This window comes from Triticum aestivum, chromosome 4B (assembly GCF_018294505.1).
Source record: "Triticum aestivum cultivar Chinese Spring chromosome 4B, IWGSC CS RefSeq v2.1, whole genome shotgun sequence".
Classification (NCBI taxonomy): domain Eukaryota; kingdom Viridiplantae; phylum Streptophyta; class Magnoliopsida; order Poales; family Poaceae; genus Triticum; species Triticum aestivum.
This window is the reverse complement of record NC_057804.1, coordinates 526497759-526515993: the sequence shown is the minus strand read 5'-3', so window position 1 is coordinate 526515993 and position 18235 is coordinate 526497759. Positions and strand designations below refer to the sequence as shown.

The following is an 18235-nucleotide window of genomic DNA, read 5'->3' as shown; positions in this document are numbered from 1 at the left end:
ATGCACGCCGGTGACAACGCAACTAGTTGATCTACTAACCAACTATCTACATGCATCAAAATTAATGCTAACATTTTCCCTCTTAATCTTGACTTGCCGTCCCCGGAGTTGTTGCAGCTCCCGTCGTCCATGTCGCCACGACCATGACCCAGCCCGCGGACCCGACCTGGCGCACTGACGCCGATCGCACCATGCTCCGTCACGACCCCGGCGACATACGCCGAGCTCCATCTCCGCCGGCGACACACGCCAGGCGTCCCTCCGCGCCCCGCACGTCCCGCGCGCACCTGACGCGCCCGACGAGCCCAGCCGCACCAGTGCGTCCCGCACGTCCCGCGCGCATCCGGCGCGCCCGACAGCACCAGACGCTCACCGCGTGACGCCTCCGCGTCCGCCATGGCAGCCGCCAGTCACAAACGCCGGAAGGATGTAGCCGAACTCGAGCACGGACTCGAGCACCACGGCGACGTACGCCTCCTCCCAACGTCAACCGCACGCTCGTACGCGCGCCCGCGGTCCCGACGCGCCCGACGCGTCCAGTGCGCACCCATAACACGCACCGGTCGCGCACGACTCGCCGCCGCGTCTTATTGCCCTGCACCACCGCGCCCTCAACCGTAGCGCAACACCTCCATGCCGCCACGCCGCGCCACCGCGCAGGTCCGCCGGGGCCGCTGCGGCTCCATGCCACGCGCCTCCACGGTTGTCGCGCCGAGCCACCGCGACCTCTGCGCCACCACGCAGGTCCTCCGCGACCTCCTCGTCTCCGCGACCATCGTGCTCTTCACGCGCACGACATCACACCGCACAGCCGCGGACTTGCCACGCGTCGCCGTCACCACGCGCTCGCCGCGCGCCGCAGCCGATGCCTCCATGTCGGCCGCGCACGCCGCGTCCACCGCGACCACCGTGGCCTCCTCGCCGCGCCGCGCACCTCCATAGACTGACACACGGCCCGGAGCTTCACCGCGCAGCCGCCCGCGAACGCCGCCACCGCCGCCACGCCTCCGACACGGCAAGCACGCCCAAGACACCAAGCTCATTATACCAATTATTGTTGCCACAGGCCTCTCTCTCGCGCGGACGGAGGTAGAAGATGAACCGGAGGAGACCAGCACAGAGTTTTGCCGGCGACGAACGCCGCCACGGGCGCACCAACACCCAAATATTTTCTCTTTTCAGCTGGCTCTCCCGCAACCAGTACAGAGGCGGGGGATTTATCTCTGGCTCACACAGGGCCAGCCGCCACACTCGGCCACGCACGCACTAACCAACCGCACACATGTAGCCCGTTTACTTGGCCGGCACACACACGTAGCTAGCTTATCCATCTAATGCATGCACGCATGACCCGGCCACTAACTCACGGCCGACTAATCAGCTAACTACTGACGCTACGTACGCACATGCACGCCGGTGACAACGCAACTAGTTGATCTACTAACCAACTATCTACATGCATCAAAATTAATGCTAACATTTTCCCTCTTAATCTTGACTTGCCGTCCCCGGAGTTGTTCCAGCTCCCGTCGTCCATGTCGCCACGACCGTGACCCAGCCCGCGGACCCGACCTGGCGCACTGACGCCGGTCGCACCATGCTCCGTCACGACCCCGGCGACATACACCGAGCTCCATCTCCGCCGGCGGCACACGCCAGGCGTCCCTCCGCGCCCCGCACGTCCTGCGCGCACCTGACGTGCCCGACGAGCCCAACCGCACCAGTGCGTCCCACACGTCCCGCGCGCATCCGGCGCGCCCGGCGAGCCCGACAGCACCAGACGCTCACCGCGTGACGCCTCCGCGTCCGCCATGGCAGCCGCCAGTCACAAACGTCGAAAGGATGTAGCCGAACTCGAGCACGGACTCGAGCACCACGGCGACGTACGCCTCCTCCCAACGTCAACCGCACACTCATACGCGCGCCCGCGGTCCCGACGCGCCCGACGCGTCCAGTGCGCACCCATAACACGCACCAGTCGCGCACGACTCGCCGCCGCGTCTTATTGCCTTGCACCACCGCGCCCTCAACCGTAGCGCAACACCTTCATGCCGCCACGCCGCGCCACCGCGCAGGTCTGCCGGGGCCGCTGCGGCTCCGTGCCACGCGCCTCCACGGTTGTCGCGCCGAGCCACCGCGACCTCTGCGCCAGCACGCAGGTCCTCCGCGACCTCCTCGTCTCCGCGACCATCGTGCTCTTCACGCGCACGACATCACACCGCACAGCCGCGGACTTGCCACGCGTCGCCGTCACCACGCGCTCGCCGCGCGCCGCAGCCGATGCCTCCATGTCGGCCACGCACGCCGCGTCCACCGCGACCACCGCGGCCTCCTCGCCGCGCCGCGCACCTCCATAGACCGACACACGGCCCGGAGCTTCACCGCGCAGCCGCCCGCGAACGCCGCCACCGCCGCCACGCCTCCGACACGGCAAGCACGCCCAAGACACCAAGCTCATTATACCAATTATTGTTGCCACAGGCCTCTCTCTCGCGCGGACGGAGGTAGAAGATGAACCGGAGGAGACCAGCACAGAGTTTTGCCGGCAACGTACGCCGCCACGGGCGCACCAACACCCAAATATTTTCTCTTTTCAGCTGGCTCTCCCGCAACCAGTACAGAGGCGGGGGATTTATCTCTGGCTCACACAGGGCCAGCCGCCACACTCGGCCACGCACGCACTAACCAACCGCACACATGTAGCCCATTTACTTGGCCGGCACACACACGTAGCTAGCTTATCCATCTAATGCATGCACGCATGACCCGGCCACTAACTCACGGCCGACTAATCAGCTAACTACTGACGCTACGTACGCACATGCACGCCGGTGACAACGCAACTAGTTGATCTACTAACCAACTATCTACATGCATCAAAATTAATGCTAACATTTTCCCTCTTAATCTTGACTTGTCGTCCCCAGAGTTGTTCCAGCTCCCGTAGTCCATGTCGCCACGACCGTGACCCAGCCCGCGGACCCGACCTGGCGCACTGACGCCGGTCGCACCATGCTCCATCACGACCCCGGCGACATACGCCGAGCTCCATCTCCGCCGGCAACACACGCCAGGCGTCCCTCCGTGCCCCGCACGTCCCGCGCGCACCTGACGCGCCCGACGAGCCCAACCGCACCTGACGCGCCCAACGAGCCCAACCGCACCAGTGCGTCCCGCACGTCCCGCGCGCATCCGGCGCGCCCGACGAGCCCGACAGCACCAGACGCTCACCGCGTGACGCCTCCGCGTCCGCCATGGCAGCCGCCAGTGACAAACGCCGGAAGGATGTAGCCGAACTCGAGCACGGACTCGAGCACCACGGCGACGTACGTCTCCTCCCAACGTCAACCGCACGCTCGTACGCACGCCCGCGGTCTCGACGCGCCCGACGCGTCCAGTGCGCGCCCATAACACGCACCGGTCGCGCACGACTCGCCGCCGCGTCTTATTGCCCAGCACCACCGCGCCCTCAACCGTAGCGCAACACCTCCATGCCGCCACGCCGCGCCACCGCGCAGGTCCGCCGGGGCCGCTGCGGCTCCGTGCCACGCGCCTCCACGGTTGTCGCGCCGAGCCACCGTGACCTCTGCGCCACCACGCAGGTCCTCCGCGACCTCCTCGTCTCCGCGACCATCGTGCTCTTCACGCGCACGACATCACACCGCACAGCCGCGGACTTGCCACGCGTCGCCGTCACCACGCGCTCGCCGCGCGCCGCAGCCGATGCCTCCATGTCGGCCGCGCACGTGGCGTCCACCGCGACCACCGCGGCATCCTCGCCGCGCCGCGCACCTCCATAGACCGACACACGGCCCGAAGCTTGACCGCGCAGCCGCCCGCGAACGCCGCCACCGCCGCCAAGCCTCCGACACGGCAAGCACGCCCAAGACACCAAGCTCATTATACCAATTATTGTTGCCACAGGCCTCTCTCTCGCGCAGACGGAGGTAGAAGATGAACCGGAGGAGACCAGCACAGAGTTTTGCCAGCGACGAACGCCGCCACGGGCGCACCAACACCCAAATATTTTCTCTTTTCAGCTGGCTCTCCCGCAACCAGTACAGAGGCGGGGGATTTATCTCTGGCTCACACAGGGCCAGCCGCCACACTCGGCCACGCACGCACTAACCAACCGCACACATGTAGCCCGTTTACTTGGCCGGCACACACACGTAGCTAGCTTATCCATCTAATGCATGCACGCATGACCCGGCCACTAACTCACGGCCGACTAATCAGCTAACTACTGACGCTACGTACGCACATGCACGCCGGTGACAACGCAACTAGTTGATCTACTAACCAACTATCTACATGCATCAAAATTAATGCTAACATTTTCCCTCTTAATCTTGACTTGCCGTCCCCGGAGTTGTTCCAGCTCCCGTCGTCCATGTCGCCACGACCGTGACCCAGTCCGCGGACCCGACCTGGCGCACTGACGCCGGTCGCACCATGCTCCGTCACGACCCCGGCGACATACGCCGAGCTCCATCTCCGCCGGCGACACACGCCAGGCGTCCCTCCGCGCCCCGCACGTCCCGCGCGCACCTGACACGCCCGACGAGCCCAACCGCACCAGTGCGTCCCGCACGTCCCGCGCGCATCCGGCGCGCCCGACGAGCCCGACAGCACCAGACGCTCCCCGCGTGACGCCTCCGCGTCCGCCATGGCAGCCGCCAGTGACAAACGCCGGAAGGATGTAGCCGAACTCGAGCACGGACTCGAGCACCACGGCGACATACGCCTCCTCCCAACGTCAACCGCACGCTCGTACGCGCGCCCGCGCTCCCGGCGCGCCCGACGCGTCCAGTGCGCACCCATAACACGCACCGGCCGCGCACGACTCGCCGCCGCGTCTTATTGCCCTGCACCACCGCGCCCTCAACCGTAGCGCAACACCTCCATGCCGCCACGCCGCGCCACCGCGCAGGTCCGCCGGGGCCGCTGCGGCTCCGTGCCACGCGCCTCCACGGTTGTCGCGCCGAGCCACTGTGACCTCTGCGCCACCACGCAGGTCCTCCGCGACCTCCTCGTCTCCGCGACCATCGTGCTCTTCACGCGCACGACATCACACCGCATAGCCGCGGACTTGCCATGCGTCGCCGTCACCACGCGCTCGCCACGCGCCGCAGCCGATGCCTCCATGTCAGCCGCGCACGCCGCGTCCACCGCGACCACCGCGGCCTCCTCGCCGCGCCGCGCACCTTCATAGACCGACACACTGCCCGGAGCTTCACCGCGCAGCCGCCCGCGAACGCCGCCACCGCCGCCACGCCTCCGACACGGCAAGCACGCCCAAGACACCAAGCTCATTATACCAATTATTGTTGCCACAGGCCTCTCTCTCGCGCGGACGGAGGTAGAAGATGAACCGGAGGAGACCAGCACAGAGTTTTGCCGGCGACGAACGCCGCCACGGGTGCACCAACACCCAAATATTTTCTCTTTTCAGCTGGCTCTCCCGCAACCAGTACAGAGGCGGGGGATTTATCTCTGGCTCACACAGGGCCAGCCGCCACACTCGGCCACGCACGCACTAACCAACCGCACACATGTAGCCCGTTTACTTGGCCGGCACACACACGTAGCGAGCTTATCCATCTAATGCATGCACGCATGACCCGGCCACTAACTCACGGCCGACTAATCAGCTAACTACTGACGCTACGTACGCACATGCACGCCGGTGACAACGCAACTAGTTGATCTACTAACCAACTATCTACATGCATCAAAATTAATGCTAACATTTTCCCTCTTAATCTTGACTTGCCGTTCCCGGAGTTGTTGCAGCTCCCGTCGTCCATGTCGCCACGACCGTGACCTAGCCCACGGACCCGACCTGGCGCACTGACGCCGGTCGCACCATGCTCCATCACGACCCCGGCGACATACGCCGAGCTCCATCTCCGCCGGCGACACACCCCAGGCGTCCCTCCGCGCCCCGCACGTCCCGCGCGCACCTGACGCGCCCGACGAGCCCAACCGCACCAGTGCGTCCCTAATGTCCCGCGCGCATCCGGCGCGCCCGACGAGCCCGACAGCACCAGACGCTCACTGCGTGACGCCTCTGCGTCCGCCATGGCAGCCGCCAGTGACAATCGCCGGAAGGATGTAGCCGAACTCGAGCACGGACTCGAGCACCACGGCGACGTACGCCTCCTCCCAACGTCAACCGCACGCTCGTACGCGCGCCCGCGGTCCCGACGCGCCCGACGCGTCCAGTGCGCACCCATAACACGCACCGGTCGTGCACGACTCGCCGCCGCGTCTTATTGCCCTGCACCACCGCGCCCTCAACCGTAGCGCAACACCTCCATGCCGCCACGCCGCGCCACCGCGCAGGTCCGCCGGGGCCGCTGCGGCTCCGTGACACGCGCCTCCACGGTTGTCGCGCCGAGCCACCGCGACCTCTGCGCCACCACGCAGGTCCTCCGTGACCTCCTCGTCTCCGCGACCATTGTGGTCTTCACGCGCACGACATCACACCGCACAGCCGCGGACTTGCCACGCGTCGCCGTCACCACGCGCTCGCCGCGCGCCGCAGCCGATGCCTCCATGTCGGCCGCGCACGCCGCGTCCACCGCGACCACCGCGGCCTCCTCGCCGCGCCGCGCACCTCCATAGACCGACACACGGCCCGGAGCTTCACCGCGCAGCCGCCCGCGAACGCCGCCACCGCCGCCACGCCTCCGACACGGCAAGCACGCCCAAGACACCAAGCTCATTATACCAATTATTGTTGCCACAGGCCTCTCTCTCGCGCGGACGGAGGTAGAAGATGAACCGGAGGAGACCAGCACAGAGTTTTGCCGGCGACGAACGCCGCCACGGGCGTACCAACACCCAAATATTTTCTCTTTTCAGCTGACTCTCCCGCAACCAGTACAGAGGCGGGGGATTTATCTCTGGCTCACACAGGGCCAGCCGCCACACTCGGCCACGCACGCACTAACCAACCGCACACATGTAGCCCGTTTACTTGGCCGGCACACACACGTAGCTAGCTTTTCCATCTAATGCATGCACGCATGACCCGGCCACTAACTCACGGCCGACTAATCAGCTAACTACTGACGCTACGTACGCACATGCACGCCGGTGACAACGCAACTAGTTGATCTACTAACCAACTATCTACATGCATCAAGATTAATGCTAACACAGGCGTCCTTGTCATGGCGGCCGCCCAACGTAAGCTACTCCGCTCCTCCCTCTTTGCTGTCTCCCCCTATGGCTTTCCCCGGCCTATCCAAGGGAGGATGTGCTCCCCTTCCTCCACCCCGACTCCCCGAGCTCCTCCATCATGTAGTTCCTCTGCTCGCCCTCCTTCCTTTGCTTGTGCCTTCCATCTTCTGGTATTGCTTGCTTGCTGCTGCGTGTGACCATGTGCCTATATAGATGCTCACTACTGCTCCTGTGGTGCTTGGTGGTTGTGTTTTATTGGTGTGCTAGCTATTGTTGTGATGTGTGTGTACTTGCTACAATGTGCAGTGATTTGCTAACCATTGTTGTGCTGCGAGGAGGTGGGACGGTGCCCTTGTCGTCGACATCCCAATTTTCTGTCTCTTGTTCTCTTCTTCCACAGGTTAACAGTGCACTGTGTTGGGGAAGATTTGCCTGTTCGGTCTATTCAAGTATCATCCCTTTTAAGGGTTCCCTATACATTCCTAAACATACTGTTAAGGATGATTGAGCACATAAAAACCATACGATACATGCCATAAACCATGTTGACGTTATATACTCAGCGCTATACGTGGACTCCTTGGGTAATATTTGTCAACATTGTCAGCTTCAGGAAAGATTTCTGGGTTGTATTCGTCACTAGTTATCCCCTCAACCTGGCCTGTAACACAATAGTGATATTAGAATGTCATCATTAGTTGGGAATGATGTTTGCCATGCATAGCAAACTTGACAGCTGAACATATACCTAGACTCCTTCTGGAATGTAGGTCAACAAGCGGTGGTAGAGGTACATTTGACGCATTTGTCTCTTCCGGTGCCTTGCTAGTTGAATTTCCCATATGTACCTATTAATTTTGAACATCAAACAACATTAGTTATTATCACATATTACGTAGGTTGCAATTGCTTGATCTGTCTATAAGGTTTGCAATTTTTTGCTATTGCAGAAACTTAAAAACACACTCCATGTGGATTCCAGAGAAGAAAGCTGCGAAAATTACATGGTGTATACATGTGGGTCTTCTCTTTTTAGTTGTGTGCATGTGGATTGTGATTGGTCATGTAATTATGGTGCCAAGGTAACTACATTTACATTTTATACAGAGTTGGATATCACAAAGGGTGTTGAACATGGCACTATTAAACCCCAAGAATAATCACAAGCTCTTGTTTTGTCTATATAAAAATGACAGGATGCATTACATCCCATATGTTTTTCTAGCTAAATGTTTATGAACAGGGCACTATTCGGGTCTGAATGATTTATAAGTGTAAAAAAGGAGTTGACGATGCTGCAAGATGTACTCCCTCAGTTACTAAATATAAGTCCTTTTAGAGATTTTAATATGAACTACACACGAAGCAAAATGAGTGAATCTATACTCTGCAGTTTATATTGAAATCTCTTAAAAGGCATATTTAGGAACAGAGGGAGTATACTTGATATAACATTTGTCGTTTATCAGTACTGTTAACATCTTGGAGTAATGTTAACATCTTGGTGTAATGTTAACATCTTGTCGTTTATCGGTAGTTTACATCTACATCACTAATTTTGACTGACTATACCTGATACGATATTTATCTTTCCTTCCAGGATTGTTATCTGAATTCTAGTCCACACTAAAAGATACCATTGTTTTCTTTATTGCATGCATCGACACCATTGTTTTATTTATTGCATGCATCAATTCTAATTGAATGTTATTATTGCAGGCATCAAGACTATATCCAGCGGTCACATCCTTGCTTGTACCATGATAACACCGACATGGTTGTGCATGAGTTGCTTTCTGGGGCTTGCTCATCTATGAGAGCTTTACCATTGTCGGCGAAGTCTCCACTGGGCCGCCAAGATCACAAATGGCACTTAGATGGATGCATTACTTTGTTGTGAAGATGATAATACACCATTAAAGATAGATAAGGGATGTCAAGTAAATGAGGAGCACCAAAAGTACCTGCCTGAAGCTTGTAATGCTACCTAGTTGAAGCATTGTCCAAGAACGTGATTTACAAACTCCAAAGAGTCATACCATGTTTAGCTGCGGAGGACACGGATAGAAGTAGGCTAAGGACAACGGCTGGCTCATGGCAGGAAGACGTACCGGGTGATGGTGTTGCCGCTGCGGCTGCCGCAGCAGTCTGAGCTCGCTCCCTCAAGATGTGTCCGTGGCAGGGAGTCCGGCATGGCTCTTGCAGGCGCGGGACGGTGCCGTCATCAGAGGTTGAGAGGAGCGGCGTGGTCACAAGCGCCTCCTCATTTTTGGAAGCCAAATCAAGGCGCGTCCTTGTTTCTGTAAGCCCAATGAAGGCGATTCCTTATTTTTGATAGCCAAATCAAGCCAAATCAAGGCGTGTCTTTGTTTTTGGAAGCCTAATCTAGGCGATTATTTATTTTTTGATAGCGGAATCAAGGCGACTCCTTTATTCTCCAAGCCAAAATAAGGCCCCTCCATTTTCTGGGAGTAGATATTGAAAAAGTGACGGCCCTATGGTTTTTGTTGGGGTTTGGTTTTTTAACGGAAGGGAAAAAATTGAATGGGAGGTGGTGGTGGGAAGTGAGGCGGGAAAAACCGCGGGTATCGTCCTACCAACTCCTATTTTCTCTACTCCTAATGGAGCAGTTGGTGAATAATCTGCGCGGTTTGTTTTTGCTGGTTTATTTTCGTCATCCTCCCACCTCCGTTTTATTTTCGTTGGGTATTTTTCGTCTGGTTTTTTACCTCCCCACGGTCGATGCGCTCAGGCATCTATACTACTTATAAAAGAGCAAATATAATTTTTTTTAAGTGCACCCCACAAAACGTACACGGATAAATTACCACCGCATGATTATCCCACTAAACTCAATCTAACGGCTAGCCTTAACCTAATCTGTTCTCTGTGTGCACTTAGCAATTTACATTGACTGACCGTACTCCACCGTGGAGAAAAATATGAAGTCCACGCCTGGTCAATTAGGAAACTATAATCACGGACACATCCTATTAAGAAACTAATCATGGACGCATCTAATTATTAGGAAACTAATCACAAACGCATCCTATTATTAGGAAACTAATCACGGGTGCATCCTATTATTAGGAAAATAATCACGAGCGCGTCCTATTAGGAAGTTAATCATGAACACATCTAATTATTAGGAAACTAATCACGGACGCATCCTATTAGATAACTAATCACGAACGCATCTAATTATTAGGAAACTAATCGCGAGTGCATCCTATCGTCTCCTATGAGGGAATCGCGATCGAGAGTCGCCTGTCGTCACCAGCCCACCACCCACACGAGCCACAATGGGAGACATGCGAAGAGGAGCTGCGACTTCCTCCGAACACGCACACATGCCGTCGCCGCCTTCGTCTTCTGCCTGGAGGGCAGGTCACTCTTCTACTGACTGCAACGACTTCGCATCATATAGAGAGACCAACCATGTTTCTCCGAATATCTTGAACCATGATCCTTATGACTTCATCTCTACTACTTATAAGAAGTACATTTTTTTATTTGACTGTTTTCCCGACTTGGGAGGTAAGGTATGTTTTATCCACTAGAGTTGCTAAAATTGAAAGCATATCTGCAGTTTTTTCTTTCTAAACCGGCATTTGTTGGCCTTTTTTTGCCACTGTTATTCTTACAAGTGGTAGCCTACGTATCATTATTACTACAAACTGAGAGGATATTTGTTATATTGTCAAAATTTTAGAATGTTGAGCCCTTAAAGAAATGTGTAGTACTCAAGTAATTGTTCCAAGTTGTCATATTAATGCTTTTGTCCCGTGATTAACAAGTATAATTACGCAATTTATCAATGTAATTTTTATTTGGTTTACATGTTCTATTTTCATAATAAAGTAAGCCACTTTTTTTGCTTCCAGACATTACAACACTTGTGGTTTAATAGTAGAATCGGATGGTCCAACTAGCATTTTTTTTGTCTTGTTTCACAGCTGATTCTATGCAGTCAAGACATCTCTACACTTCTCTATGTGACAATGACTTCCTCTTTTCAACAAATCATAGAGGTCTCTTCCCGCTATTGTGTGGTTGACACTCAATTGTAATAATAATTCTTAACTGGAGTTTGTTAGCACTGAAACGGTTCCTTAGCTTGTCCTAAGTGACTTTTTCATGTGTGATTATACTTGCATAAATGTGTGCATATGGAGAATCATGATGAATCTTCTAAATAATTTTGAGTTTTAGACATTGGGAAAAGTGAGTGGTCTTCTAATACAGGAGACATGTTGATTAAGGAAAAACGAAATTTCAAATTATTTGTATGAGTTGGGAATAAGAGATTGTGTACTTTATAGGGAAATTTCAAATTTATGAATAAATTGTCTTGTATTAAGTATAGTATAATGTGTTAATCCAAATAGACGCGTGTTGCATGTGCACACTTATTAGTCCAAATAGACGTGCGTTGCACGTGCATATTTACTAGTCCCACAGAAACAATCCATCGCCACTCACCCACGACTCCCCAACCCCCCCTCGCCGCCGCCGCTGCCTACCCCGCCTCCTACCGGTGCGCGGCGCGCCGTCATCCCCGCCTCCTGCCGGTGCGCCGCCGGACCCTCCTTCTTCCCTAGAGCGCCGCCACCCCGCTGCCTCCTACCGGCGTGCCGCCGGACCCTCCTTTTTCCCTGGAGCGCTGCCACCCCGCTGCCCCCGCCATCTCCCACCATGGGGTAACCCTAGATGGCCGTCGGCCCGCCGCTGCCGACGTCGCCTCCTTCTCCCTTGGCCCTCAGCCACCCAACGGCCGCTGCATCACGCCGATTAGGTCCTACCCCAGGACAGCCACGGGTGTCGTCATCTCCAGAAGCCTGTCCCCAAATCGTTGCCACCTGCGCCTCCGATTCAGCCAATGTCGATCATCTCCCTCTTCGTCCTCCACGGGTGTTGCTCTGCCTCGGTCTATAATTAACGTCCATGCCCCAACGCCTTCTCGCCGTTCCTCCCCTGAGCGCGCCCTGCGGCTAACCCTAGGGACCGAGTCGGGCTTGCCGGCGCGGCCGCATCGTGTGCTGTTGGCACCCCACTCCACCTGCTCTGCTGTGCCCCGGTCTCCAACAGCCATTCTGAGGAACCCATCTCGCCGCCACCATCGTCTGCTATCCTCCAGCAAGTGTGCTGCGGTACGCCGATGTCCTCCGATCGGCAAGCTCCGCCCCTGCCGGCATCGTCCACCCACACCATGTCCTCCTCTTTGCCAAGCAGCGTTAAGGTATACACAAAACCCCACACCTCTCTCTCTCTCTCTCTCTCTCTCTCCATGCCCTCTGTTTCTTTTTGATCTGATGTGTATTAAGGTTCAGTTTTCACCATGTTGATCTGATGCTGAGACGTGCTAGCTACAACAGAAGCAGCTAGACACTTTAGTTTTGCAGTTCCAAAACTACACAAAAGTTGGAGAGAACGTGTACCATTACCATCAGTGGTCGGGGAATAGAACATGAATCTGACAATTCGTTCTTTGTACAATCAGAGTTTAGAGGACAGTATACTGCATCACAATTTTGGTTCTTTTGTTGTTGCTTGTATAAATGATCACCTACATTGTAGGGGCTTCTCCCTATACTGAGCTTTAAAATGTGTCGCAATTAAAAGTCAAGGAATTTTTCAGTCGAATAAAATTTAGTAACTAGCTTTTTCATACTGATCTTTATCTGCAATGTGATGGGTGTGGACAAAAACATGTGGTGTTACCTTACAGTATGTACTTTATCTTCCTTTATGCCGCATACATAATGGAATTAGAAAGTATACTTTTAGTATATTAAAACTAGCATGTCCCTTCCTTTTAGTGTACTGAATTAGTTCTTATAATCTAATCAAGTGTACACTTCTCTGTTGTCTGTACTATAGCGGTGATTATCAGAAGTCCAAGACCACACTGTAGGCAGGAAAAAGGAATGTTCTTGGTAAGCTATAGTATTCCATTCTTAATTTACTCACTTCAATGCATAGTTTTGTTAGTTCTTCCATTAGTTTCTATTGAAGTATGCTCAATGGGATAGGGTTTAGAAAGTTATATGCATAATGGGAGATTACTTGATTTGCTAATCCTTATCTGGTTAGTGATTCCTCACAAACTCAAGCGATAATATGCACATGTTTCTTCGTGTCGTACTTTGATCTATGCGTGTTGATTGAGAGATTCTTGGTCTTCAGTTTTTATGTACAACTCAAGTGACCAAATTGTATTAGATTCTTTTCCCTCACAAACTGCAGTCTTGGTGCCTTCCTGTTGAAAAAAAAAAGAAATGGGGGCATGGGGCACATTATGCAGTCAGAACCTAGATGTTACTATACAACCATGAACATAATTCTGGGAGGTAGCACGTGGTCGTTCTTAGTAACAGTATGTTGGAATTGTAGGATATGGCTCTCATTTTGTTTGGTGTTGGAATAGTAGGTTGCTCGCAGGTGACTTCTCAGGTGTCACGGCGCTTGCATTGTAGATTAGTAGAGGGAATATTGAGACGACGAGGAGAGGCGACTTAACTGCAGTCCGCACAACACCATGAACCATGTAGTACTAACTTGCCACTGCCACATTTGCTCACTCATTTCTTTCTTATGCATACAATTTCCATTTTTAATTATTTTATTTAGTTTTTTCTCTACTTATGTTGCATCTTATGTAATGCATATGAAAGTTTAATACATTGACAAGTGTGAACTATGGTTCTCTGTAGAATGTGAACTTCTGGACTCCTCTCATAATTATCAACATTTTCATATGTTGTAACCTCTTATGGGCTGATATTCTGCAAACACCATAGAACTTGATAGGATAAAGATTTATCACTCGAGTTCAATCTTCGTGAAATACTCCCTCTGTCTGAAAATATTACGTCTTATATTTTGAGATGGTGGGAGTATATGATATGTGACCGCCTGGACTACGATGACAGGGCTGACAAAGATGAACCAAGGTAAGCCGTGCCTCTGGTATTCTAACATGTGAAATCCATAAGACAATTCTTTCGAGTTGCGACCTGCATTGTGGTGTCTCCGTTCATCAATTTCTGAGCACCAGCTCCAGTGAAATTAGGTGTTCATCCAGCCATACTCCTAGGTGGCTTTCTTTGGCCTGTTTCTTATTGTGTATTTAGTGGTTATGCACAAGCTTCATCATCTGATATTTCTGCAGTAATTACTGAAAACAATTTGAGGACAAAGCTTTGATTGTTGTTGTAGTTGAAGATTCAGAGTTGCAAGGCAGGCATAGTTAACAGGGATAAGAAACTATAGAAGATTTATCAAATCAGACATGGGCTTGGTTATGCAATGATTCATTGGGATCTGAGGTAATCAGACCATACACCCAAACTTAAATTTTACTTGCTTTTAAATGTTTAGGAGGCAGATGATGTTTGATATGCTAGACTGAAGTACGCACCTTTTAAGAGTATATCACTGATACTCTAGTCACCAATAAAAATGGAAGTGCTGAAAATTAGTTTGTAAGGAAACAAACTAAATAGTGAGTCCCAGCAAACCTACTGCCTAGATTACACGAGCTCATTTTAGCTCTAAGATTTCTTTTTTATCTCTTTTACATTCTGGTAAACATGTGGGTGAATAACAGTTAGAAATTGTTCTATATGTACACGGGAATTCTAATAGAACTGATGCTTGAAAGAATAAAAACGTCTATAATATTTGTAAGCCAGGCACTGAAAAAGCTCACTCCTCACACCAGATCACCATCGCCGACGTATCTACTTTTCCGAAACAGAGTCCACATGTTTACTCATGTTCTCAGTTTTTTGTTGTTTCGGGGAAGGTTTGTTAGAAGCCAATCTCTTCAGCAAGCCCTGGAGAAAGAGAGCTAGATATAGTGGTACTTGCTAGCGTTTTAATGGACACCTCCTTTTGGCCTTTTTTAGTTTCTCGAATTAGCTAAGAGACTTCAATGAGTGAGTATTTTTTGGTCCCTTCCTTTTTCTGTGTCTTTTGGAGTTTTGCATTGTGGTGAGAGGAGGATAGAGATACCCAATTGCCATGGGGACCAGAGATCAGCTGAGGTCACATAGTTTGTCTCGGCATTACAATGTGAGGTAAAGGAAGGAAATAAAGCGATGTTAGAATATTACAATCATATATCCAAACATATTTTGTGCAGTTGACCAATGGTGTTGTTTCATCGATTTTTACTTCTCTAGAACCACCTGATTTATTGGCACAATGCCTCGGGACATGCACAGTGAAGCAAACCAAATCAAACTGTAGCTGCATCTACAAAAAAATCATATCGCTCTTGATGTGGCAAGCTTTATCAAGTTCAATTACGCAGTACATCAGGCAAATCTGCAACCCCACAAACCACGAATGATGCAGCAAAAGTTTGTAATCCAAAAATTGATTGAGATTTCTTATTTTAGTTGGTTAGTTGCATCAGTGACATATCTCTAGAGATGTTGCATATTTTTGGACGATTGTTGGAAAATACCTTTATGTTATACCTTTCTGCTAAAATTTGTATTATTTTTCAAAGTAGACTCTGCGCTAGGTGGGGGTGTCATCCTCCATTTTTATGGCCATGACAAATGACAGTATCGGGATGCTATTTAACTTTGACTTTTGTCGACATGTGTTTTGATGCTACTTCAATTCTTTAGCGTATCGCGATGAGGCTGATACTGTTGGTTGTACACTGAAGGTTGAAAATGTTAACTGTTTTGAATAGACTATTTCAATATATTGGCACAGATTAGCAACAATACTTACTATGGTAATTACAATGCCATAGAATTTCTGAATTATTAGAATATTTTGCACTATTACACATTATTTAATAATCGGTGCAATCTAATGTTAATCCACCTAAATTTGTAATAGCTAAAATTTCTAACATGCCTCACGTCTTCATGTTTCTAGCTTCAAATCCTTAAAAACAAATTGTTCTACAACTCTCTATCTTGCTAGAATGGACTTGTTACCCATATATGTGTATCTACCTGAGAGCAAACTTTACATACTTAAAAAATGTACCTTTTGTCGTCAGAATCTAACTACATTTTTTGTTTATGACGATAAATATTTTCTGCCTGGAGCAGAAGGTTATAGGGGTGGCCCGATATCATGGAGACTTGGAGAGGCGCCGTGCTCGGTCCAGTGAGGAGCTCCGGGTCAACACTGTGGCTGCGTGGTGGGCATGAACCATGGTGACTGCCTTCCGGCTTTATTCTGTTGGCTCATATATTTGCCGCTGGCTATTCTTACAGAATCATGAATTAGACTTAGGAGAATTGGCATGTCATCACATGAAAAATTTTAAACTATGAGGTGCTACAGGTAAACATGGTGAATTCACACTTTTAAACTGCCTGGTGATTTTTTAAATCTCAGGCAATCAGAACATATGCATTTTCTTTGTTTCTCGCTTCATGTTTTGTCATGGACTACATGAGTTTCATGTATACCAGAATGTTTCCAAACCTGTGATTAACAAGTTCTGTTCCACTTCTAAATTACAAATATCTTATTGATGCTACCATATTGGTGAGTGTACTTGATGGTGATATTTTTTACCTCTTAAATGTTGAAATTTAGTTAATATTCCTATATGTTGAAAGTAGTAATAGTCCTTAGTTTTCATAGTGGTTCATGATCTTGGTGGTGCCTTTTTTCTTTGTTCTACTAACAAAAAAGGACGCATTCTATGTGAAATATTTGTGGTTTCGGAAATAAATTATGTTGTAAATCATCATTAACATGGCATGTGATTGCATCTTGCACTACTTTCAGCCAGCGAGTTGTCTAAACAATAAAGTAAACATGTGAATGTGATATATGGTGTCGTAACTAATGTGTGTTGGAAATAGATGTTCTGATCACTAGCATGATTTTGGATTGAATCTAAAATTTGTTTCAGTTTGTAAGCTAATCTAAAATAGGTAAAAGGCATATTAGGAGAGAAAACATTGTTATTTGCAACTTTACTCTCTTCAGGTCGCCGTTTTGTAAAGTAGTTTTGCCATCTTAGGACATGTGAGGAAATGCATATTTGGCCATTATTCAAACGAACATTTAGACCTCAATGTCCTATCTCGTTTCTTACAGTTCCTCATTATGCTAGCTCACAAATTAAGGGGGAAAGGAAGTGGTGTAGATATACAATTTAATCTCTACTATTAAAGGGGAGTACATTTAGTTTTATTAGTCACATCCCTCTCTCCCTCGTACGTAGATTTTTTTACAAATAAATGTTTCGATCGCAGGTTTTGTCATCCTTGAACCGGTCTGCCCTCAAACGAACCCCTTAGATGCAGCCAACACCTTGTAGCCCACACATTACTCTCTTCAGGTCGCCGTTTTGGACCGTGTAGCGGTGTCGCCCGAGAGCCACGCGACTACCATATCGCCCCTCTGGGAGAGCCATATTAGGGTGGATCTGGGCCCATGCCCGACGAAGAGGGGGTGGCGGAGGGAAGGACTGCTGGTGGTGGCAGTCATTTGGTGGCGACGACTGGTGAAGCGTGGAAAAGGTCGGAGAGGTGGACCATTAGGGGAATGTCAGTGACACCGCCGCTGCTTTCTCTCCTTCTCGAGACACCATCTTTGTGAGCAAAGGAGACCGTGTTGCTATCTCTGTTTTGTCACGGAATGTAAGCAACATCACAAGTTTTGCTATTCATCTCATGTTGAAATCGACAAAAGTTATTTTAGAAGAAAACATGTGAAAGGATGGCATAATATATATCATTTTGTATATTATGTCAGCAAAAACACATTGTGGTGTTTGCCCTCGGTTACGATGATGTGCATTTTTTGGCATCGAGAATAAGCTTGGGACACTATGGATGGGTGAAGAGGGAGTGGGCGATACCGTGAAGCGAAGGGGAGATGGCGGTGAGAGGAAGGTACATGTTGAATGCCATGGCGCCGAGGGGAGGAAGCAATGAGAAGTTTTGGAGGGGAGAGGTTTTGGAGGGGAGAGATGACGGCGGCGATGCCCGTGGCAAGGAGAGCAAGCGGATGGAATGTGGTGTGAGTGTGAGCATTGCGTCATACTATGAGA

General features: G+C 51.2%; 1 long non-coding RNA gene across 2 annotated transcripts; it reads left to right on the top strand.

The window, feature by feature from the left end:
* The first annotated feature begins 11657 nt into the window (after window positions 1–11657).
* LOC123093100 (uncharacterized) lies at window positions 11658–17805 on the top strand. Of its 2 annotated transcripts, XR_006445044.1 has the most exons (4): window positions 11658–12430; window positions 13072–14519; window positions 16272–16379; window positions 17436–17805. It is a non-coding gene; the product is annotated as an uncharacterized lncRNA (long non-coding RNA). The 2 variants fall into 2 exon arrangements; XR_006445043.1 differs by lacking the exon at window positions 17436–17805 and having other exon boundaries at window positions 16272–16711.
* The last annotated feature ends 430 nt before the right edge of the window (window positions 17806–18235 follow it).